At 45.7% G+C, this 24,442-nt stretch overlaps 1 long non-coding RNA gene across 3 annotated transcripts in view; it reads right to left on the bottom strand.

Annotated features, from left to right (window-relative positions):
• Window positions 1-7,291: 7,291 nt before the first annotated feature.
• The window catches only part of LOC137332729 (uncharacterized), a 39,847-nt gene continuing 22,696 nt past the window's right edge, over window positions 7,292-24,442 (bottom strand). For all 3 annotated transcript variants that reach the window (XR_010965730.1, XR_010965731.1, XR_010965732.1), the window contains 2 exons: window positions 21,349-21,504; window positions 7,292-8,205 (listed from right to left, as the gene is read on the bottom strand). This is a non-coding gene — a long non-coding RNA (uncharacterized lncRNA). The remainder of the gene's footprint in view (window positions 8,206-21,348; window positions 21,505-24,442) is intronic.

The following is a 24,442-nucleotide window of genomic DNA, read 5'->3' as shown; positions in this document are numbered from 1 at the left end:
TGGGATGGTGGAGGTTGTAGCGACTGCCTCTGCCCTCTCCTTCCAGGCAGCCTGTACCATCCTCTCATGGGATTCCTGTCTTCAGTGCCCTTGCCCTGACTTCTGACAGCAGTACCTGCACAGATGCATCTGAAGACCTTGGTGCTCTTGTTGCTGCTGCTACACCTGAGACTGCTGCTCCACCACCAATCTTCGAATGTCTGGAGCTGTAAATGCAGCCTTTTAAAGGCTGCACCTGACTTTATTTCCCTCCCTTCCAGAGGTAGTGAGCCAATAAAGGACATTTTTCCGGCCTCCAAATCGCCCTGTGTGGCTAATGAGGTTTCTGGGAGATAATAGCAGTGGGCTAGTGTGGTTTCACATTGATGGACATTAGGACTAACCCACCGCAAAATCCAGCAATAAGAGGAGAATCCAGGCTAGGAACCACCAACCGCTATTTTGACTCCAGAGCTGACTCAGACAGGAAACGCACTGCCAGAAGCAGATAGGTGTCTTATTAATAAATAATAGGGGTCCAATAATATAATTTGGACCCAACGCAATTTTAACTGGATAGGTCAGAAGTTTCACCAAGCAACAGTCCCACTGAGTAAAAGATAGCGGGATTGGCTTCACAAACTAACTGACTCCCTGGCCCCGATTTTAAAGGGGGGGGGTGGGTGCAGTGCAGGCGAGCCCCAAAGTGGGCGGTGTATCCAGGAAGTCCAGGGATGTGGAGGCCTGGCCAATCTTAATGATCTTAACTGAAATTAAAATGGCACTCACCTGCAGGTACTTAGGATCTGTGTGCCACTGTGAGTAGTGCATTTCCAAGGCAGTTCACAGCTTCTACTTTGCTTTTTTCAGAATTTTCTTTTCCTTACCTATCCATTAAACACTCACTGCTTATCGGGTGCTGTTTTTGTTTCACTCCTTTGGACGGACAAACAGATGGGAGGAAGAGGAGCAGCTGCAGCAGGAGCCTGAAGAAGCAGTAGATGGGCCTGTTAGAAGACTGCAGGTGAGGGTAGCTGCCTGTAAAATGTCTTACCATCCCACAAGTTATTTTATGAGGAGCAGTGTAGGGAGAGACTGCACTTTACCAGGCAGGCTGTTGCTCACCTCTGCAGCCTATTGCAGCAGGACCTCCCGCCTGCTGGACAAGGGGGAATCGTGCTTTGCCAGTGACTGTCAAAGTCACACTGCCCTTAACATTTTCACAACAGGCTCCTTCCAAGATAATGCAAGTCTGCGCCAGTTTTGCTGGCAGCTCTCACAATGCCTTTATTCTGCGACACTCATCCACCCCCCACTTTGCTAGCCATCCAGGAACGTCAGAGGATTTGACTAGATGTCTAGTACTAGATACTAGTTGTCTAGTATCAGCCTCATACTAAATGTTCAGTTCAGTTTTCTTCAAATTGGTTCAAACCAATTAAACTCAGAGCCAGATCCACACAGCTAATGTCCATATATTAAAATCCAAAACAAAGAGTGAAAAGCTGGTTCAGATCCAGCTCTTATTATTTGCTTCAAATTTCTTGTTAAGATGAACAATTGTGCCGTTTTATAAGAGATTCAGCCTCAACACCAAAGAAAGTCCATTTTGTCTCAAAATTCAGATTAAATTGGATTTTTCTCCCAGATTTGTGTTGGGACTGTGCACCTTCGTCAGTCACTAGTGCTGAAGCTCCCGAGAGATTTTGTGCACTGCCAGGCTACATTTGACCCTTAATGTGTTTGGAGAGTACCCAGCAACAATAAAGCTTAAATATCCTTTCTCTGAGCGATTGCCATTTTTGGAATTAGATATTTTTTCCACGATGTAGCAAATCAGTTGCATTGAACTGAGAGGCTCCTGACCTAAACACTCAAACCAGGATCTGACCAAGGATCTTTGCACATGGACTATGTAGCTGCAACAATGTCACAACTGTATTATTTGTTAAATACTGAACTTTTTACACTGACTGATAGACAATTTAAGTCACCATGGGACTATTTTCCCGTGTAAACAATGTTTTTACATCAACTTGCAGCCAATTGATGTCATATTGGCTCAGTGGTAGCACTCTTGCCTCTGAGTCAGAAGGTTGTGTGTTCCAGTTCCACTCCAAAGACTTGAGCACATAATCTAGGCTGACACTTCAGTGAAGTACTGTGGGAGCACTGCACTGTCGAAGGTGCCGTCTTTCAGATGAGATGTTAAACCAATGTCTGTCTTCTCAGATGGACATAACAGATCCCATCGCACTATTCAAAGAAGAGCAGGGAAGTTCTCCTGGTCTCCTGGCCAATATTTATCCCTCAACCAACATTACTAAAACAGATTATATGGTCATTATCTCATTGCTGTTTATGAGACTTTGCTGTGCACAAATTGGCTGCCGCGTTTCCTAGTTTACAACAGTGACTACTCTTCAATGTACTGGCTGTAAAGCGCTTTGGGATATCCTGAGGTTGTGAAAGAAGCTTTATAAATGCAAGTTCTTCCTTTCTTTCTTTAATTGAAAAATTGCAGGTACTGTGTTTAATTACCTCTGTGCTTTACTTTTAATGCAAGGTTTAGCATATTCACATAAATCCCGACCTGTACTGTTTTAAATGGGTTAATGTCTGTGTTAAAGTAGTGCAGATAGAAATTATGAGAATTCGCCCACCCATATATGGACAGGCATATTGAAGCTCCATGCAAATAACAGAAAGACAGACATCATTTGATGTATCTCCCATCATTTTTTTTATTCGTTCATGGGTTGTGGGAGTCGCTGGCGAGGCTGGCATTTATTGCCCATCCCTAATTGCCCTTGAGAAGGTGGTGGTGTGCCGCCTTCTTAAACCGCTGCAGTCCGTGTGGTGAAGGTTCTCCCACAGTGCTGTTAGGAAGGGAGTTCCAGGATTTTGACCCAGCGACGATGAAGGAACAGCGATATATTTCCAAGTTGGGATGGTGTGTGACTTGGAGGGGAACGTGCAGGTGGTGCTGTTCCCATGTACCTGCTGCTCTTGTCCTTCTAGGTAGTAGAGGTCACGGGTTTGGGAGGTGCTGTCGAAGAAGCCTTGGCGAGTTGCTGCAGTGCATCCTGTGGATGGTACACACTGCAGCCAGAGTGCACCAGTGGTGAAGGGAGTGAATGTTTAAGGGTGGTGGATGGGGTGCCAATCAAGCGGGCTGCTTTGTCCTGGATGGTGTCAAGCTGCTTGAGTGTTGTTGGATCTGCACTCATCCAGGCAAGTGGAGAGTATTCCATCACACTCCTGACTTGTGCCTTCTAGATGGTGGAAAGGCTTTGGGGAGTCAGGAGATGAGTCACTCACCACAGAATACCCAGCCTCTGACCTGCTCTTGTAGCCACAGTATTTATATGGCTGGTCCAGTTAAGTTTCTGGTCAATGGTGACCCCCAGGATGTTGATGGTGGGGGATTCGGCGATTTGCACAATAGCAACACTGGATGCCAAGGACAGTTGTTCATCCCTCACATTCAATATTGCCACAGGTTTCTGAGGGACCCTTTAAATTTCAATGGCCAAAAAGCCATGTTCAAGATCTCCCTACTGAATGCCACAGCACAGATACAGGCAGTTTCACCCATCAAGTCTTCACTGATATGTTTCTTCACATGAGCCACCTAATCTAATTCCACTGTTCTGTTCACTTCCCCATACATGACCTTTAATATTCCTCCTTTTCAAGCAATTATTCAATTCCCTTTTAAAAGAACTTGTGGATTCTGTGTCAACAATGCCAACTTTAATGTTATGTATTTACTCCTCTACTCTATTTAAAATTTGACCTCTTAAGCTGTATCTCATTTCCCTATTCTTATTTCCAAAATGCATTAGTTCACATTTTCAGTGAACAATATTCTGTTCAGATCAAAATGGAGTCCTGTTTTTACACCCCAGTTTGTGCTATCGTATAATTAGGCATTGGGCAGTACAGGTACACTCCTGAGTGTAAGACATTTGGACTGATTATGGGAGTGAGCAGCACTGTTGTACCCAAGAGAATATCTAAGGCAGACCCTTCATTTTAACATATGCACAACCGTGCCATCAATGTAAATTTCCTCCATGTAAATGCCCATGTTAAGAAAATTTACAACTAAACGAATATGTAAACCTGCTCATCCATCACCCCTCTCCTCACTGACCTACATTGGCTTTCCATTCCCCAATGCATTAAATTTTAAATCCTCATCCTAGTCTTTAAATCTCTCCATAGTCTTGCCCCAACCTAGCTCTGCAATCTCAACCAGCTCCATATGTCCCTTCTGAAAACTCTATTCCTCTGATTCTGCCCTATTGGTCATTGCCCTCCAGCCCCCCCACCCCCCCCCCCCAATCACCACCACCCCACATCATCCCACTATTGGCAACAGAGCCATCAGCCAAATGGGTTCTACAGTCTAGAGTTCTGTTAGGCCACATGTAGACCTGATTTTTCCTAGTTCATGTCAACCCAATATTGCAGAGGGGGCGTCCAGCTGGCGTTATGCTCCTTATATGAAAATGCAAAGGGCCTAATGCCTGTTTCAGGCATGGGCTCTGGACACCGATTTTTTTTGCCTTCACCAATATGGCGGGCAGGAAGCGCACTTACAGCTCGTAATGGGCATGTGCTCCCTGCCCCCCATATTGGAGGTTTAGGAGGCCGTGTAATGCCCAAAAAGCGGGTGCTGGGTGGTCTCATTTCTAGGCTGATATGTTGTAAGTTTAAGGAGCGCATACACAGTGATAGACATGTACCCAACCTGCAGCCTACTCTGTGTGTCAGCAAGTAACCATGCATGATTGTGTTACAATGATTTCATGTGTGAAACCCTTTGAATATGTCATGGTGTTAAAGCGTTCAATGTAAACAACTGGATAGCCAGGTGGTGAAGGATAGAATACTAGAGCCTGGTCTTCAGTTGCTTCCAAGCCTTTATTCACAGTGATCCACATTGCTCACTATGCACACCCTAGATAAGCTCTCATATAAAGGGATACAAGAGAGTCCCCAATTGATACAAACCACCTGAATACAATTAACACTAATTGATATAAATCAAATGGATAAAATATTAAGTTGCAGCCTTCCTGGAGTATTGTGTGTATAGTAAGCAATGAAAGCACTGTAAGATTCTATGAGGGCTTGGCAGGGACAGCAGTAAATATGTTATTGATTGACAGACAACACTTTATGGCAAGCATAATTGTGCCATATTCTTCCATATCTGTTCCCAGGTCCTGTGAGTAGCATACACAACATTCACCCTGGCCACCATCTCCTGCCAGCATGCAACACTCCTTTCCCCTAGAGTGTCATGCAGGACAACTGGCCTTGCACCCATATCAAGCGGCAGCATCTTCACTTGACATCCAACTGAGGGTTCGAATACAATTGGTTCTTTCACTTTCCCATGCACTCTATTTCCTGCCCCCTTATTTGCGTTACTGTCTGCTGTTTTTTACCAATCATTTTTTGCACCATGCAGCCTTTGGAATAATTTGTTGTCCATGTGGCCACATCCCTTTAATTCTAGCCTGAGGCCATTAAAGAACTGTTGGCATGGACTATTACCCCTCCTCACTGCCTCCTAGCAAGCTTCTGCCTGCAAACCCAATTCAGGCTTTAAACTCACCTTGAATACTAAATGAGGGCTGATTCTGGAAGGTCTGACAATGTTGACTGCTCCTGATTCATGTGAACAAATGTTTGCACTATTCCAGACCCACCGCCCCAGTACCAGGACAGGAAAATATACCCTATGGTGTCAGTATGTAGCAATTTGCCTGTGAAACATAGCTCTGTTTAACAATGAAATATGGAAATATTATTATAAGACTCAACAGTTCTACATTTTCCTGTTAGGTTTTTGCAGCTGTGTTATGTTTGTGACACTGAATGTATGAAATATTCTGGGTAACTGTAGTGTCCGTAAGCCTGGCCAAATATTTTATAACCCTTTAACAGAGGTTAATGTAATTAAAGTTAAAAAGGTCATTTGCTTCAATCTGCACAGGATTAAAATGTTATTCTTTTCCCAGAGATCCCTGCTAATCCATCAAACACATTTTTCTTGAAGACAATCAAAATAAACGTCTCTCCTCTGTTACTATGATAACAACAAAACAAGATATTTATGGAGAACCTCATCAGCAGTTGCTTTGTTCGGGTATTTTCTGGCTTGTGTTTATTTTACATTCTGAGGGTTTCATGCATTCATGATTTTTTAAAATTTACTTTCTTTTGTGAATTTTGTGCTCCTTAAAGTGAGAGATGTTAATGTTGGCGAATGGAACTGTTTCCATTTTGTGCATTCAGTGTCAGTATCAAGCACTCCTAGGCCAGGTACGCCACAATTATAAGTAAAATAAAACTGCTTGTATTCTGCATCAGCCTCAGGGCACTCCTTCCTAAATCAGTGTGACATTTTCCATTCCCACACCAGTAACCTGTAGCCTTTCTGAATGAGACTGACAATTTAGTGCCAAATTATGGACAGCTTGTGTGTTGTGGGCCCATGCTCACTAGGATACCACGCCAATGGGTGCGGGTCAGCAGAGAGAAGTGGAGCTGTGCCACCTGCTGCTAGGGCACATGGGATGGGTTAGGGGCAGGGGGGGCAGTAAAAATTTTTAAAATCTAAAACCTGCTCCCAACCCGCCTCCATCCTGCCCACTTCCGGTGTTCACAGCGGGACGAGGGGGGGCGACCAACCCGCTCTTAGGAGGCGGGTCAGTCAGTAAAAGTTTTCAAGGAGGCTGTGGGCCTCCATTTTGACAGATTTTTTATATTTAACCTCTGGAGGCCAGGATTCCCGGACCTTCTACTTCACGCCACGTGAGAGGAGGCGAGAAGGCCCGAAACTGCAGTAAGTACCTTTATAGTATAGCTTCTGGGCCCAGAGGAGCAGGAGTGCTTCCCCCAGGCCCAACAAGCCTACCTGCAGCAACCCCCCTCCAAAATCTCCGACACCCGGATCTCCGACCCCCCTCATCTTTGCATCCCCCCACGATTTCCGACCCCCCCCACGATCTCCAAACCCACCCCCACAATCTCCGACCCCCCCCAATGACTGAGCCCCCCGAACCCCCCCGATGACCGACTCCCCGATGACTGAGCCCCCCCAATCCCTACCCCCTGTGACCGACCCCCCGTAGACTGAGTGTAGGGGGTGGTGGTGTGTGTCAGCTTCACCTCTGACTTCTGAGCGGTTTGAATCGCTCCCACTCCCTGGGTTCTAGACTTTGGACTTATTTGGGGGTTGTGACAAAGTGCAGCAGACAACTGGTTTTGGTGCAAGAAACTTTGATCTTTATTCAAGAAAAAAAATACAACACAACAATCTTAACACTCTAATAAAATGGGGAATACTTCAGTACACATGAGGGAAATTACAGTAGAAAGATACCTCACCCCTCTCATTCCACTATACTAGCTAAGTTGGACTCTAAAGGACCAGAGATAATGCTCACCAAACAAATCCTTGACAGTAATTCACCCAGAGGCAAATCAGAAATAGATTGTAGAGTGGAAACTTTGCGGATCTTCGGTTTTCTCCCGAGTTGGTTTTCTTCGGTCGCAGTAGCCCAATATTACCCGGTTGGTGGTAATATTCGGTTGGTTGTTTCGTAAGGCCCTTGTTGCCGTGAGGTGTCTGATGGTCGCTGGGGCTGTTGCTCTGGTTTCTTCTTGTGTGTCGGCCTGCTTCTAGAGCTGCTGACCTTCTCTCTGTTGCCCCCTCGCCTTGTTGAACTGTCGCCTCCCGAGTTGTTGAACAATCCTTTGCCCTTGCAGGTCTGGCTGACCGGTTCTCTCACGTAGGGTTCGTTGGTTTCTCCGGAAACTGCTTTCCTTCCAGAGACAGGCAGAACAATTAAAGCAGCAAACAAGCGCCAGCAAGAACCAGCGAGAGAGGTTTCGAGTTTCCACTTCTATATCCCTCTCTTACAATGGTCTTTGTCACTTTTTAAAAAAACACTTCATGTCTGTTTAAACAGTTCTTACAAAGTCCTTAAGAATCTTTGATGGCTTTTTGATGGTCCCTCATCATGTTGCAATTGCTTCTCCCGGTGGGTCATTGTTAATTCCGATTTTTAGAGCTTGTCACAGAAGGCTTCCTTTTGAATCCAAAGTCCTAGGTGTTGATCGGTTTTGCTTTAAAACAAAGACATGGCCCCAACATGTCTGGAGCAGTTGCTTCTTTCAATGGCAGTGAGTGTTGACCACCTGCTGTAGGTTTTGCATTAAAACAGAGACATGTCTGAATCAGTAATTCTCCCACATTCCACTGTGTGTGTTGTTGAATTCATCTGGTAACCTCTCACCTATCCTTCCATCTTAGAATTTTAGTCAATGGCCAAAGTTTTCCATACTCAGGGAAAAGGTGAATTTCTTTAGGGTTTTTCTCCGAGTTTTGGGGGATCTGTGAATTTTGAGAATCTTACATGAGTCACCCGACCCACCCCCCAATGACCGAGCCCCCCGATGACCGAGCCCCCCGATGACTGAGCGCCCCGACGACCCCGACCCCCGGTGACCGACCCCCCCAATGAATGAACACCCCCCAATTACTGAACCCCCCTGATGACTGAGCCCACTGAAACCCCCCCATGACTGAGCCCCCCCTCCAACTAACACTTACCTTTTCACGTCCTCTTTCTTCCTCTTCTCCCATCCGACTGAGGCCAGCCTGTCGATCAGGCTAGCCTGTCGGACGGGAAGCCCTCAAAAAAAATAAAAGACATCCTTACATCAAAATCGTAAGGACATCCGGGAAACCCGTACTTCCGGGTTTCCCCACAGGAATCCCCCCCCTCCCCGATAAAATCATCCCCATGCAGCAAAGGGCTGGCATAACCAGAGAGTATACTGGTTAGTTAAAACCTTGAACCAGTCTCCATTTTCTGCCAGGCATGCTCAATGCTGACCTATAGCAATGGTGGCAAGGAGGAGCAAGCAGAGCCACTTTCCTCACAAGCAGCTCATGCGGCACCATCTCCACTTTAGCAACCATCAAACAGGAGAATCTGGTTCTGAGCTGCCCCCATCTCACGCCTGCATATTGGATTTTCTTCTACTTTATTTTTGTCCTCATCAGCCTTGGCAAAGGCTGCTAAAGGATTGAAATGTCTTTTGAGCCCTTCGTAAGACAGCTTCGAATGGGTGTCTCAGGGCTGGTGTACAGGGCGGGTGAACGACAGAGGGGCTGAATGGTCACCAGTGTTGTCAGATATAGAGGGGACTGCAATGTTTTGCTCTTCTTATGAGTGAAGTGCTACCTGGTGAAGAGATTGAAGAATACTTAAAAACAATAACTTGCATTTATATAGTGCCTATAACACAGAAACACATCCCAAGGCACTGAAAGGAGCATGAATGTTCCTCCTGCCCCCATAAAAATCTTCCAGCCCGCTACCAGACAGCCCTCCCACCTTCCCCTGCGATTGCCTTCCCCACTTAACATTGAATTTCCGGTTCAGCACCACAGTGAACCACCGGATCTCACTTCCCTCCCAACTGGCAATCTGGTTCAGCACACACAGCATGTTGGCAATATGCAGATGAGGCCTAGCCATCAAACTGGCTCACCAAGGACATCAGGTGGGCACGTTGTCCACCGTCCACCCAAAGTCAAAATCACCCCCATAGAGATTAACGTGAATTATTGTCGGGTACTTCACATTGATACAAAAAACATAAAATAGTGATATGGATATGATCATCAACCATTTACTGCATGTATTCAGTCCTAGTTTTTAACAAGTTTCAGATGTTTCCATGCTATTCATTAAGTAACATGAATTACATTTATTATCATTGGCATTCTCTTCAGAGGTCCAAACACTAGGCAGAGGTCAGTTTTATTTTTTCTTGCTGACCCTGTTCTTTATTGGGGGTTGAGCTGTTGACCTAGTCTACTCCAAGTCATTCAGTTCTATATCAACAAAACCCATAACCTTTCTGACAGCAAGATACCTAAGAGTCTCACTGAATCAGTCCAGCTCTCACTGATACAGCCTCATACTGCATCATAAATACCATTTTCAGGCATCCATTATCTAGAGGGAAAAAAATTGTAATTAGTACAAATAGTAATCAAGAAAGCTTATGGAATGTTGTCCTTTATCTCAAGGAGGTTGGAATACAAAAGTAAGGAAGTGATGCAGAGCCTTGGTCAAACCCCATCTGCAATACTACATTCAGCTTTGGGCACTGCACCTCCAGAAAGATATAATGGCCTTGAAGGGGTTTCTTTCTTTTATCTTTCCTGTCCTGAAGGTGCTGGGATACATTTGCATGGCTACTGAGTTGGTAGGCTACTCAGTCAAACAGAATATCACAGCCAAACCAGATCCAGTCCTTACATCAACACACACTTTCCAGCAAGGGTCAATTGGTGGTAATCAAGAACAGATACCCCAGCCCAGTGGCACAGAGGTTAATTGTACCACCCAAATGCTGAGCACAGATCAGCGATCAAACCTGATATCTTCTCATCTGCATGGCCTAATAATACAATAGGCAGTGCCTATACTCCCTGGGCCATCAGAGGAGTTCAATTTCATATTTTTCAGATTCGATGATTTGTTAGAGCAGAGAATAGCTGAGTGTATCTTAGTGTATAACAACTGGGATATTGGGGGAGAAATTCAACTCAGAGCCTCCAATTTTTGCATTGCAATCTGCCACTCCCGATCTGGACAGGAAATACACCAGACACCATAGAATCATAGAACAGCACAGAAGGAAGCCATTTGGCCCATCATGCCTGTGCCGGCTCTTTGAATGAGCTATCCAATTAGTCCCACTCTCCTGCTCTTTCCCCATAGCCCTGAAAATTTTTCCCCTTCAAATATTTATCCAATTCTCTTTTGAAAGTTATTATTGAATTTGCTTCAACCACCCTTTCAGGCAGAGCATTCAAGATCAAACACAACTCTCTGCGTAAAAATATTTTTCTTCATGTCGCCTTTAATTCTTTTGCCAATTATCTTAAATCTGTGTCCTTTGGTTACCCACCCTTCTGCCATTGGAGACAGTTTCTCCTTAATTACTCTATCAAAATTCTTCATGATTTTGGACACTTCTTTCAAATCGCCCCTTAACTTTCTCTGCTCTAACGAGAACAACCCCAGTTTGTCTAGTCTCTCTCCATAATTGAAGTCCCTCATCCCTGGTACCATTCTAGTAAATCTCCTCTGCACCCTTTCTAAGGCCTTGACATCCTTCCTAAAGTGTGGTGCCCAAAATTGGAAATACTCCAGCTGGGACCTAACCAGTTATTTATAAAGGTTTAGCATAACTTTGCTTCTGTACTCTTATGCCTCTATTTATAAAGCCAAGGATTCCCATATACCTTTTTAACAGCCTTCTCAACTTGTCCTGCCACCTTCAAAGACTTGTGAACGTATACCCTCAGGTCTCTCTGTTCCTCCACCGCCTTTAAAATTGTACCATTTAGTTTAATTGCCTCTCCTCATTCTTCCTATCAAAATGTATCACTTCACACTTCTCTGCGTTAAATTTCACCTGCCATATGTCTGCCTATTTCACCAGTCTGTCTATGTCCTCCTGAAGTCTGTTACTATCCTCCTCACTGTTTACTACATTTCTGAATTTCGTGTCATCTGCAAACTTTGAAATTATGCCCTGTACACTCAAGTCCAGGTTATTAATATATATCAAAAAGAGCAGTGGTCCCAACACCGACTCCTGGGGGACACCACTCTACACTTCCCTCCTATCTGAAAAACAACCGTTCACCACTACTCTCTGCTTTCTGTCCCTTAGCTAATTTCGTATCCATGCTGCCATTGTCCCTTTAATGTCATGGGCTTCAATTTTGCTAACAGGTCTATTATGTGATACTTTATCAAACGCCTTTTTATAGTCCATATACACAACATCAATCGCGCCACCCTCATCAATCCTCTGTTGCTTCAACAAAGAACTATATTGAATCTGGTGACTTTTAGTTGTCCAGGGCGGCCATCTGAAAGCAGTGGGGGCGGAATAAAAATATGTAAATAAGGGTTCTGGGTCTGGCTAAGGCTAAGGACCCTTCTGCCAAATTGAACTTTAAGAGCACTGGATTTGTCAATTCTAAAACCCGCCCATATATCTCTGGCGGAAACAGTGGGGAAGGAGGCTACAACAGCGTTATTTAAATGGGTCTTCAGCTACATTCAGATACGTATTTGGTTAGTTCTTTTAGACTATTAGTGGGTTTTTATGCCTATTTCCAGCTGTGGTGGCTGCTGTAGCTGACTAGAAAAATTGTTGCAAGCTATTTTTTGGAGCTGCAAAACATTATCTACACAAAGGCTTCAGCATAAACTTCCTCTGGCGACATGGGTGTGCTGCTCGATCTGCTATTTGGACTGGAGGATGAGGAGGAGGAAGAGCAGTGAGTAAGACTGCAGCTGCTGAGAGAAGAAGACAAAGGACGAGAGGGTACAGGAGGCCTTATACCGTGCGTGTGTACAGGACCGGAACATCTTACCTCTTGTTAACTGAGGAGCAATGTGTCCGGTGGCTCCGCTTCACCAGGGAGGCTGTACTAGAGCTGTATCACCCGTTGCAGCACGAACTGCAATCCAGCACCAGGCCACACACTTCTTTGCCTGTTGCTCTGAAGATGGCTAAATTTCTATGCCTCACGGTCATTCCAGGCTTCAACAAGTGACATTGGCAACATTAGTCCATTTGCGGTGCGCTCCTGCATCAAACAGGTGATGGATGCACTCTTTACAAATGCCTTCCATACTCCACACCAAGACCCTGGACTATTCCTAAACATGAAGGGCTGGTGTGCGACGATAGGTAACGCATCATGCGGGTCTGTGCCCGGTTTCCTCGTAGTTGTCAAGATGTCGTTATCCTGCACCAATACTCAATCTGGTGCGTGAAAGATGGCGCAGGTGTGGGGAAGTAATTGTTAGGACAGTAGCAGGTGCAGAGTTAGCAAGTAGCATTAGAAGGAGGTTGAGTGAAGTATGCTGCAGTGATTGCAGGAGAGTGATGGGAAGCGGGGGAGGGGAGGCTTGTGAGTGCTGGGGCTATAGGTGGTGCAGGGATAAGGAGAGAGTAAGAGAGATGTGAGTAGGTATCTTTCCTTAGCAGCTCTGGTCAGATCATTGAACTTTTTGCAACATTGCAACCAGGTCCTGGGCATTATGTTCCTTGCATTGACCTGCTTCGCCACCTCTGCTCATTGGTGCCAAACTCTTCGTCTTGGAACCCTTCTCCCGTCTGCTGAAAAGAGCACCTCCTTCCTCCTGGTCACTTCCTCCACAAGGACCTCCTGAGCGGAGTGAGAAAATTGTGGCACCCTTGTAGCACTTGTTCTGCCTGCCATCTCCATTTTGCAGCAAAATATCAAATTCAATACAGCCAAAGTGCACCTCCCCTTTAAGCGGTCAAGTTGCCTTCAAATGGCATCACTGCCACCCCAATTTCCCATGCCCACCTCGGCAAGCTGCCAATAAACAGCACAGGTAGTGTTGACAGTTCTCCACTCATAATCAAATGAGACATGAGCACAAATTTGGCTCATGTCTTTTACTGACATCGTCGGGTTCACAGGGCAATCACTTTCGGTGCAAGTTGATTTTCTCCCTCATTGTCTCCCCGTCTTTCGGATGAGACGTTAAACCAAGGCCCTGTTTGCCCTCTGAGGAGGACGTAAAAGATCCCATGGCACTATTCAAAGGAGAGCAGAGAAATTCCCCCAGTGTCCTGGCCAATACTTATCCTTCAACCAACATCACTAAAATAAATTATTGGGTCATTATCTCATTGCTATTTGTGGGACCTTGCTGTGTGCAAATTGGCTGTTGCTTTTCCTACATTACAACAGTGACTGATCTTCAAAAAATACTTCATTGGCTGTAAAGTGCTTTGGGATGTCCTGAGATGGCGTGAAAGATGCTGCATAAATGCAAATTCTTTCTTTCTAAAAGCTGTTTGTTTATTTGCTCTATAATGTTTGCAGAGTTGCAGACTGGTACAGAATATAATGCTGTTACTCTTAAAATAAAGTATGGCTTTTTGCAACCATGCCTGACTATTTACAGGAAACTAGAGTGCATTTATTTCTCCTCAACTTAAATATAACAATGTGAATGCTATGAATGCATTTACAGAATACAACAGTTTTCAGTTTTACCAGTCAGCTCAGTTATAAAAGCATTCTTGTGCTCCACATTGTGGCTTAACTGTAGTAGTACATCCTTAGATTGTACTGTGACATTGTGTGTATATTTTCCTCCTTTCCTAATATGAGCAATAACGTTGGTGTGAGCATACTCAGCAACTGGAGGAAAAAATACCCAGCAGTTCAATTTTTAATGTAAAATAATTCTGCGTGAATCTTGTTCTAACATTTCCTACATTACAACAGTGACTACACTTCTAAAGCACTTCATTGGCTGTAAAGCTTTTTGGGGCATCCTGAGGTCATGAAAGGCACTATTTAATTGAAAGTCTTTCTTTCTTAATCAAGGTTAGGGTTGTTATTTTTGGGAGGAATGGAATACAATTTCTCTATCTACACATTGTATCAGTTTCTAGCACTACGAGGAGAGGCTCAGGACAGTTAGATGCAAAGTAAAGCATCCATTATGCTGATCCATCAAGTGCATCCAGTAAGGCAGAGCACACTGATGTGGTCATCCTGTTACAGATTTGCATTCTCTTCCGAATTTGAACATTTTACATGTAAATTTAGTTCACTTCCAAAAATCCACTGGCAGAAACAGCCCATCTCCCAGGTCAGGTAAAATAAAGAAAAAAGTAGCTCTGCCATCACACATGTATGACATGCCCCTCCCGTTCCTAGGAATGCTCCTCTTCTCCTTATAAAAGTGTTTTAAGATCCAGGTAATACGTATTACTGCAATTGGCATTTTTAAAGATAACGGAACACTCATTCTTGGTTTGATGCTCGCTGAAAGGAGCTAGACGTGGCATTTTGACTTGGTGCCACAACATGTAATAGTTATGTGCGACATTAGAAGCACGTTAAGTGCCAGCCACGAAGTTCAGGCTGAAGCATTAGAGATATGGAAGTGTCAGTATAAAAGATTTAAGAGGTTGTGCCACTGCTTCCCATGATTTGTCACTGATGTTGCACCATGTTCAGGGCACCATGTTTGTGGCATCAAATACTATGGACATAGACTTAATTTAAGGTGTCAAACTGTGACCACCCTTACCTTGGGCACTGTCCTCAGTCCTTAGAATTTCTTTCTTATCTGCTCCCACAACCTATGGCATGGAAGATAGCACTCATTTGATCAGCTACCTTTTGCTATGCTTGCTGCACACATTGTGGCACAGAGAATGGTTCCCTTAGCCCCAAATATGACTCCTGTCCTCTGTTGCAAACTATCAACATTGAAGGGTGGCGTTTTGCCCATGTCTTTCAACAGCCATTCTTCAATACAGCTGAAACAATTAACTATGCTCTTTAAGAGCTTCAACTCTCAGGAATCCCCACCCCTTCGATTGCACTTGTGGAAATTGCATAAGGAGGACATTGAAATTATAGTAATGAGATGGACACACTAAATCTGGTGGGTTTGCTCCCCTCTCCAGATGTGTAAAAAATCACAGGAGTGCCGCAATCCCAGTTCCATTTTTGTTTCAATCACTGAATCAGCCCCATACAGTGTTCCTCATGTAACACAATGGGCCCGATATTACCAGGGCGGCCGGTTCGCAGCGGGGGGCGCGATTGGGCGCGTGGGTAACGAGCCCGGTGAAATCAGTCTGCCCCGAACGCAATCGTAGGCTAATTGGATGCACTTACCTCTTGTTCCGGGTTTCCCACTGCTAAGCTGCGCGGCGGGCGGACTGCGCATGCGCAGTAAGGTCTGTCAGCTGGAGGAGCTCTATTTAAAGGGGCAGTCCTCCACTGACTGGTGCTGCAAGAAATAGGAAAAAGTACTGCATGGAGCAGCCCAGGGGGAAGGCTGCTCCCAGGTTTAATGGTGCCTCACTCCAGGTATCATTAGATGGGGTGAGGAGGAGGGGAAGGACAGAGATCTTCCCCCCGGCGGGCGGGAGGAAGCGGCCTACCTCTGCCACCAAGAAGGCCTGGCTCGAGGTGGCAGAGGAGGTCACCTGCACCACCAACATATCGCCCACCTGCATACAGTGCAGGAGGCGCTGCAATGACCTAAGTAGGTCAGCCGAAGTGAGTACACTTACTCATTCCCCTACACTCCGTCTGCCACATCACCACCCCCACCCCACATCTCCTTCTGCACTGCCAACACTACTCTGTCACATCACCCCTCATACCCACTCAAAGCTCATCCTCATCTTACGCACTTACTCACCTCGCCAATACTCATCCCGCCACTACCACTCAACCCAATCCTCATACAATCTCATGGCTCTATCTCATACTCACCCTCTCATGCATCTCTTTCACGGTCAGCCTCACTCAACCTGCCACTACCTGTGCTGCAGCCACAGGGCATGCATCACATATGTGCAGTAGGCAGCGTAAGGCAAACGTGTCGTGAGCATGAAGGGGATGCACAAGTGTGTTTGAGGGTTTGTCATGGTGTTTGCTTATATTTAATTTCTGACCAACTCACATTACATATTATATTGGCACCACTACTGCCACGTCTTTGTGAATCTTGTCTGGTTTGTGCAATAATGCCCTTTCCTGAGGATCACAATGAAGACCCACAACTGATGCCACCCATTGTGTCACTGCAAAGTGGGTGTAGGTGTATTTGCAGGGCTCTTTTGTGCAGACGACTGAGAGACGTCAGCGATGTCCCCGGTGGCACGCTGGAAGGATGCAGAGGAGAAGTTGTTGAGGGCAGTGGTGACTTTGACAGCGACAGGTAAGAAGATGATGCTCGGACCAGCCGGGAGCAGCTCGGCATGAAGGAGGCTGCAGATGTCCACGACTACATGTCGACTGATTCTGAGCCTCCATGTGCACTGCTGCTCAGAGAGGTCCAGGAAGCTAAGCCTCGGTCTGTAGACGCATCTCTCTCTGCGGTTGCCCTCCCTCCTGCTGTACAGGTGGATGTGTCACAGCACTGTGTTGTGGAGCTCCACGTGTCAGAGGTGGACGGCGTGGCCGGCGAGGCTGGTGATGCTGTTCGCCCTCCGAGGAGGTCATGATTGCAGCTACGGCGGCCCCCATCCGGAAGATGTACATCTGAGGGAGTCCGCAAGGTAGGTACAAGTGTCTGGACACCGGGGTAAGTGTGCAAGTTGGTGAATTTTATTGTTAGGAGGAGGGTGGTGGAGGCCAAACTTTGTCCAAAGTAACAGAGTGGCCTCCTGCAATGAGTGAGGGTCTCCCCCCACCCCACCCCCACCTGTCAAATGGACCTTTGCAGCTGCCACAGGCTGATGGCTGCAACACGTCCATTTGAACTGGGAGTGTTTCCCCCAGTTGTATGTAAAATCCCAACCCTCCTAAAATATCTCATTAATCAGGTCTGTAAACGACCTGAAATACCAAAATAAATACCTTAAGTGGCACCCCACCAGCTTTAATTGCCGGCGGGAGTCCCACATGCGGGGGCTGCGTGCGCATGTCAGCGCGTCTGTGGGAAACCCAGAAGTGGGCGGGTTGGAGCCGGGCTCCTGACCCGCCCCGGGAATCGCCGATTTTCGGAGCCCCCCCTGCCAGAAACGCACCCGCTCGGGGGTGCTAAAATCGACCCCCATGTCTCAGAGGACTTTACAAGGATGAAGAGGTGGACACTGAGCAGAAAGTGAAGGAATTCTTGAGGTTGGAGACTGAAGACTCGATTTCCTTAAAAAAATTAAGCACTATTATTACAAGTAACATTTACTTTGATTAACTAATTCCAGCAAATTAATTTTGAGCACATTTACAATGAAATATTGAAGCGGCTTCACATCGGAGTGAATTGAGTACATTTATTCAAAGTAAAAGAGACAACGACAACAACTTGCATTTATATAGCACCTTTAACATAGTAAAATGTTCAAAGGCACTTCATAGGACCGGTTATCAAAAAAAAATTGACACCCAGCCACGTAAGGAGATATTAGAACAGGTGACCAAAAGCTTGGTCAAAGAGGTAGGTTTCAAGGACCGTCTTAAAGGAGGAGAGAGGGGTAGAGAGGCGGAGAGGTTTAGGGAGGGAATTCCAGAGCTTAGGGACTAGGCAACTGAAGGCACAGCTGCCAATGGTGGAGCGATTAAAATCGGGGATGCGCAAGAGGCCAGAATTGGAGGAGTGCAGAGATCTTGGAGGGTTGCAGGGCTGGAGGAGGTTATAGCGATAGGGAGGGGTGATAGAAAAGACAACAGAAAAGACAATAGAAAGGAAATGCACAGTACCTTGGAATAAGTTTATGTTTATAGACCTGCCACTTCAAATGCTGAAACAGTTCCATACTCTAACTCTAGCAATTACGTTGGCTGTTTGCTTCTGTCATGCATGCCATCTATAAACAGTACATTCCCATGGCTGGTGTCAAAAACTCCTGCATGGGAACATTCTTTAAGAGCAAAACATGTTTCCCAGAGGAGCTAGAGACAGTCTCCCAAACATCCAACTGATTTCATAAAAATGTAAATGGTAGAAAATAGAATAGAAAACAGAAGGACTGATACAGAATTAATGACAATGTGATTACTTAGTACTAAAACTTGCAAAAATGTATCTTGTTGCTTTCGGAAAATCAGAATCTACACTTGTTCCCATCTCTGTCTAATATTATATATCTTATATGAAGAGTTGGTAGTTAACCAGTATCTTAAGGATCCTAACCAGTATTTTTAATTTTTTCTTTTATTTGGTGCAATGCAAAGTAAAAAAAAATTGCAACGTTAATTTGAAATAAATATCTATTTTTCGCTAACTTTGCTGATAAGTACCATTAGGAATAAATGCTACAGAATATCTACCTGAGTATTTTTATTTTTAGGCTTTGCCAAGTACTTGCCCTATTTCACTCAGTGAAGAGTGAAGGCTAAACTCCCCAGTTCCTGATTTGTCTCTGGTCGCTGCTCCCAAGACTATGGAATACAAGGGCCACATGGAGTTCTCACTGTCCTTCTGTACTCCTCACCTCCTTCTTCCTACTGCTCGTGAGCTTACCCTGCAAGGAAGAAGGGAGAATGGTAGCCTGGTGAGATGCTTTGAGGATGTGCATGTCAAGGTAGAAGAGTGGTCCTGATGTGTGAAGGGTGGCAGAGGTTAGAGGTGATGGCAGTAATACTGAGGACAATAGGAGGTGCAGAGCAAGACCTGGACAACATCCGGGCTTGGGCTGATAAGTGGCAAGTAACATTCGCGCCAGACAAGTGCCAGGCAATGACCATCTCCAACAAGAGAGAGTCTAACCACCTCCCCCTGACATTCAACGGCATTATCATTGCCGATTTCCCCACCATCAACATCCTGGGGGTTACCATTGACCAGAAACTTAACTGGACCAGCCACATAAATACTGTGGCTACAAGAGCAGGTCTGAGGCTGGGTGTTCTGCAGTGAGTGACTCACCTCCTGACTCCACAAAGCCTTTCCACCATCTACAAGGCACAAGTCAGGAGTGTGATGGAATACTCTCCACTTGCCTGGATGAGTGCAGCTCCAACAACACTCAAGGAGCTCGACACCATCCAGGACAAAGCAGCTCGCTTGATTGGTACCCCATTCTCCACCCTAAACATTCACTCCCTTCACCACCGGCGCACCGTGGCTGCAGTGTGTACCATCTACAGGATGCACTGCAGCAGCTCGCCAAGGCTTTTTAGAAAGCACCTCCCAAACCCATGACCTCTACAACCTAGAAGGACAAGGGCAGCAGGCACATTGGAACACCACCTGCACGTTCCCCTCCAAGTCACACACTATCCCGACTTGGAAATATATCGCCGTTCCTTCATCGTCACTGGGTCAAAATCCTGGAACTCCCTACCTATTACACTGTGGGAGAACTTTCACCACACGGACTGCAGCGGTTCAAGAAGGCAGCTCACCACCGCCTTCTCAAGGGCAATTAGGGATGGGCAATAAATGCCGGCCATGCCAGCGACGCCCACATCCCATGAACAAATAAAAAAAGTGTGGCATTAGAAGCAGAAGGAGTGGTGTGCTGCAGTGAATAGAGGAAAGCGCTGGTAAACACGGTGGGAAGGGTTATGTGTGCTGGGGTTTCAGGTACTTCAGGGTTATGCAGAGAGTGATGCAAGATCAGAGTTAGGAATTATAAGTCTTACCTTAGCAACCCTGGTCAGGTCATTAAACTTTTTCCTGCATTGCAGCCAGGTCCGTGGGATGATGCTCCAGGTACTGACACCCTGCATCACCCATGCCTACTGCTGTCCAGCAGCTTGTCAGGATACCTCCCTGCCGCCTGGTCGGAAGAGAACATCCCTCCTTTTGCCAACCCCCTCCACCAAGACCTCCAATGCTGCATCCGAGTAGCTTCTCCTTGGCCTTCCAAGTAGAGAATTTGCCTGAAGCCAACGTGTACCTCTACTTTAGGAGGTGACGGCTGCCTTTAAATTGCGTCAGAAGCCCCTGATATTCACGCCTACCCTCCTCCACCCCCCCCACCCCGATAAGGCAAGCTTCCAGTGAACAGCGCGACTACTGATGGTAGCCCACCTATTCAATGATAATGAGGAACCCTGACTAATTTTACTTCCTAGTTCTGCCCACCAATTCAGGGCCCGAATTTCTACCCCTATATGTCTGAAGGTGAAGGTACACTCAGCTATGCTTTCAGCTAATCAAGTGGCAAAATTCTAAAGACTGATGAGGTCAATCTTTGATGCATTTTTATGTATTAAACAAGGAAGGGCTGCTGCAGGAACTGTTATCTTGTTGACAGGATCAGGAGCTCAATTGTAACTAGATAACTTGCCTGTGCCGTGGAAAGAGTTAAAAAAGATGCTCTTTTTAAAATTTTCTTCACTCTTGCAGAGGCTCAGCTGACTAAGGCAGTGAGTAACTGAGCCATACATAAGAAACGTCCATTCCCACGGCACTATTCACAGAGCAGGGAGCTCTGCTGGTGAATTGGCCAGCATTTGTCCCGCAACCAAAACAGATTCATTCACCATTTATCTCATTTGCTGTTTGTGGGATTTTACCGTGTGTAAATTGGCTGCCACGTTTTCCTACCTAATAACACTGGAGTGCTTTGGGACAGCCAGGGGATTTAAAAGGTGCTATGTAAATGCAAATTCTTTCTTTACTCCTCCACCTAATTCCCCAACATTTTCCAAATAAGTAAAGAATAAAGAAGCAAGTGATTCAAAGGGTAAGTTTGATGGGGTTGGGGCAGAGTGACACAGGGCAGGAAGTGTCTACTGGAACTCATAGGTGGGTTTGAGTCCAAATTCCTCACCTTCAATTCCCTCTTCATCATCATTCTCCTCATCTTCATCATCATTATAACAGTGCGCATGGTAGTGGTTATTTCTCTCTCCCTCCTACTTAACATTATCCTCCTCCTCTTCCTCTTCCTCTTCCTCTTCCCGTGCTCCCCGGTGCCTTGGTGGTTCTGTAGGAAAGGAAGGTACAGGTTAAGAATGGGTGAACATTATTCTCTTGAGATTAAGGAGACAAAGAAGAGGGTGGAAGCTTGTGTCCGTGTGGTTCTTCGCAGGGATACCATGGCGACAGTATTGGTGTTCAGTCACTAAGGTGCTGGCACTATGCCCTTGATCTCCCATGGTAAAAGCAGAGTGCCTCCCTGTGAGCTCCATGGCCTTCTCCTTGTACGGCATAAGGTGTTTCAGATTGGGCCTGTGTCTTGTTGGCACTGTATGCTAGTCTCTCCATAGCAAGATTGAGGAAATTAGATGAAGGCTAGCAGTTGAGGAGTGTGTGCCAAGTGGCGTGGGAGAGCTGAAGTAAGAGATGTGGTGATATCACTCTCTTAAAGAGCAGGAAGGGATTTTAGGGCTATACATGCAAGAAATTGCTTTTGGGGAGATGGGTAACCATACTGTAAGATCCTGAGATAGTGCCCCCCTTAACCAGAGTGCATGATGAAGTGTTAGTTATACAGCTGTTACTCTTTGAGGATGAACAGTGTCCTGGTGGCCAGGCTTCCCAAGGAATTAAATTTTTTGCTGTACTGGTCTGCAATCTTGGAAGTGAAAGAGTGGGGTTTCAGTGCAAGTCCCAACTCCCTCCATGTAGCATAACTGACCTTTCTGGTAGACGGCACTCTGTCTCTCCTATGTTCTATGTCATCCAAGTGGGTTTGCAGGTTGGACTGAGCCAAACACTGTTCCTTACTTACCTGTTGCTCCCCAGCCTGCTGCTGCAATCTTCGGCCAGAACTGGCTCTTTAAAGGCTTCACTGTAATTTCCATTTCTCCTTTTTTACATGGGTTTTATGCCAATCACTACTCCAATGGATATGCAAATGAGCAGACCCACAGAATTCTGGTCCAAATACCTCTCCAGACCATTGGCAGATACAACTCATTTTTTATTGATGTAAAAGTGATGCAACTCAGCACTTTGAATTCCTAGGTCATTGAAAATTGGGTGACAAAATTGTCCCATTCGCCATTCAAACCCCTTCAATGGTTTCTTGCTACAACCAGCCTTGTGATAGGAAAGAAAAGAGGTCTTAGGACAAAAAGCAGCTCGAAAAATACACTTAACCACACTTTAGGTTCCCAGCAAGAAAGAAACCAAGAGCAGATTTCATTTGGTTCCTCTCTCGTTAACGCCACTGGTGAGAAGTTATCACCGAAGCTTGGTCAGGACAGTGACGCAGGTAGTCAGTGGTAATAGTAGCCTGGCACCTTCTTGCTTTTTCTGCCATTGGCAATACAGCTAGTGGCAAGGCCACTGCTACCTGCCAACAGGAGGCTTTATCTATAGTATTTCAAATAAATCAGATCAAGAAAAATGGCAGGAACCTGTATAAAAAACATTTGCTTCTTTTATAAAGTATTAACAGGAGTAACTCAATTTTGACCTCAATTCAAAGTGAGTCTTAAAGGCAAATTGTTTTTAAAATCAGTTATTAAAAGGAGAAGTGTGTTCATCAGAACTGCCACGTAATCCTGAATATCTAAAAGGAAGAATATCTTTTTTATTGAGAAACAATGTAAAGGCCATAGACCACTGAAGTTAAAAAGAGCAGGAGAGAAGAAAACGTAAATCGGGAAGTAGTGATTAAGGGGGAAAAATTGGATAGGGGCCATTTTTGGACGTAGGTAGCATGATGTGCTATTACCCCGCGCCCAATGACCCCCCCTGTGCAGGCAGGACGCAAGTTTCGGCCCACCCGAGGACTCACCTGCAATCAGCGTTCCTTTCCAGGCCTTGCACGTGGAATCAATGCAATTCTCACTTTCCACCACCAGGGGAGCTCAATCTCTTAAAGGGAGGATGTTTCTTAGAAATCTCTTAAAAGGTAGCTGGTACCTGTTATTTGCTGAAAATAACAGTCTACTGTCTGCACGGAGTCTGAACGGAGATCAGACATCGCACATGTAAAACACAGATGTAGGTCCCATCCCTATGTTTACACACTGGATGAGTTATGTTAAAACATTGAATAAAGGTTGCGCACTACTAAATCCCACATCTTCCAATCTGCAGGCCAGACCTCAACAATCTGCCGATCTGAGTTGGTACCAGGCCTGTGAGAGTGCGTGCACCAAGGTTCTCTGCTGATGCACTAGAGACCTTGGTGCAAGAGGTGGACAGAAGGAGGGACATCCTATTTCCGTTGGGGGTGGGGGGAGAAAAGAGGCCTGCCAGACATATATCCAAAAGGCAGTGGGAGGCAGCAGGGGACGAAGTCAATGCCAGCATCATGAACATGGATGCAGAAGTTCAATGCTTTGACATGAGTAGTCAAGGTGAGTGAGGTCAACTGTCAAGTGGCGTCTCCTACCAACTGCACCACGCATTACACCCCCCATCCCCCACATATCAACAAACTCTTTCCGTCAGTACTCAACTCTTCCAACCAGATGCTACCTCTCACCCTTACACATTACCACTGTTCAAGCCGCCCACCCACAACTCACAGGCCACACACACTGGCAGCTATTCAACCATGACAGGCACATTACCCAGACACACGTCCCGCTTTCTTGCAGGAGAAGGTGGCGCATATCAAGAGGCAGCAAGTGGCAGTGGCATTTAGCCCGTCGAGCCTGTTCCACCATTCAGTGAGATCATGGTGGACTTGTGACCTAATTCCATATACCCGTCTTAGCCCCATATCCCTTAATACCCTTGGTTCACAGAAATCTATCAATCTCAGATTTAACATTCACAAGTGAGCTAGTATAAACTGCTGTCTGCAGAAGAGCGTTCCAAACGTCGCTCGCCCTTTGTGTGTAGAAGCATTTCCTAACTTCACTCCTGCACATCCTGGTCCTAAATGTTAGGCTACTTTACATGATTCCAGCATTCGTTATCTGCACCTGCGCTAACTCCTATACCCAGATGGCATCTGGCGT

The sequence above is a fragment of the Heptranchias perlo genome, chromosome 15, assembly GCF_035084215.1.
Source record: "Heptranchias perlo isolate sHepPer1 chromosome 15, sHepPer1.hap1, whole genome shotgun sequence".
NCBI classification, from domain to species: Eukaryota; Metazoa; Chordata; class Chondrichthyes; order Hexanchiformes; family Hexanchidae; genus Heptranchias; species Heptranchias perlo.
This window is presented reverse-complemented; position numbering and strand designations above follow the sequence as displayed.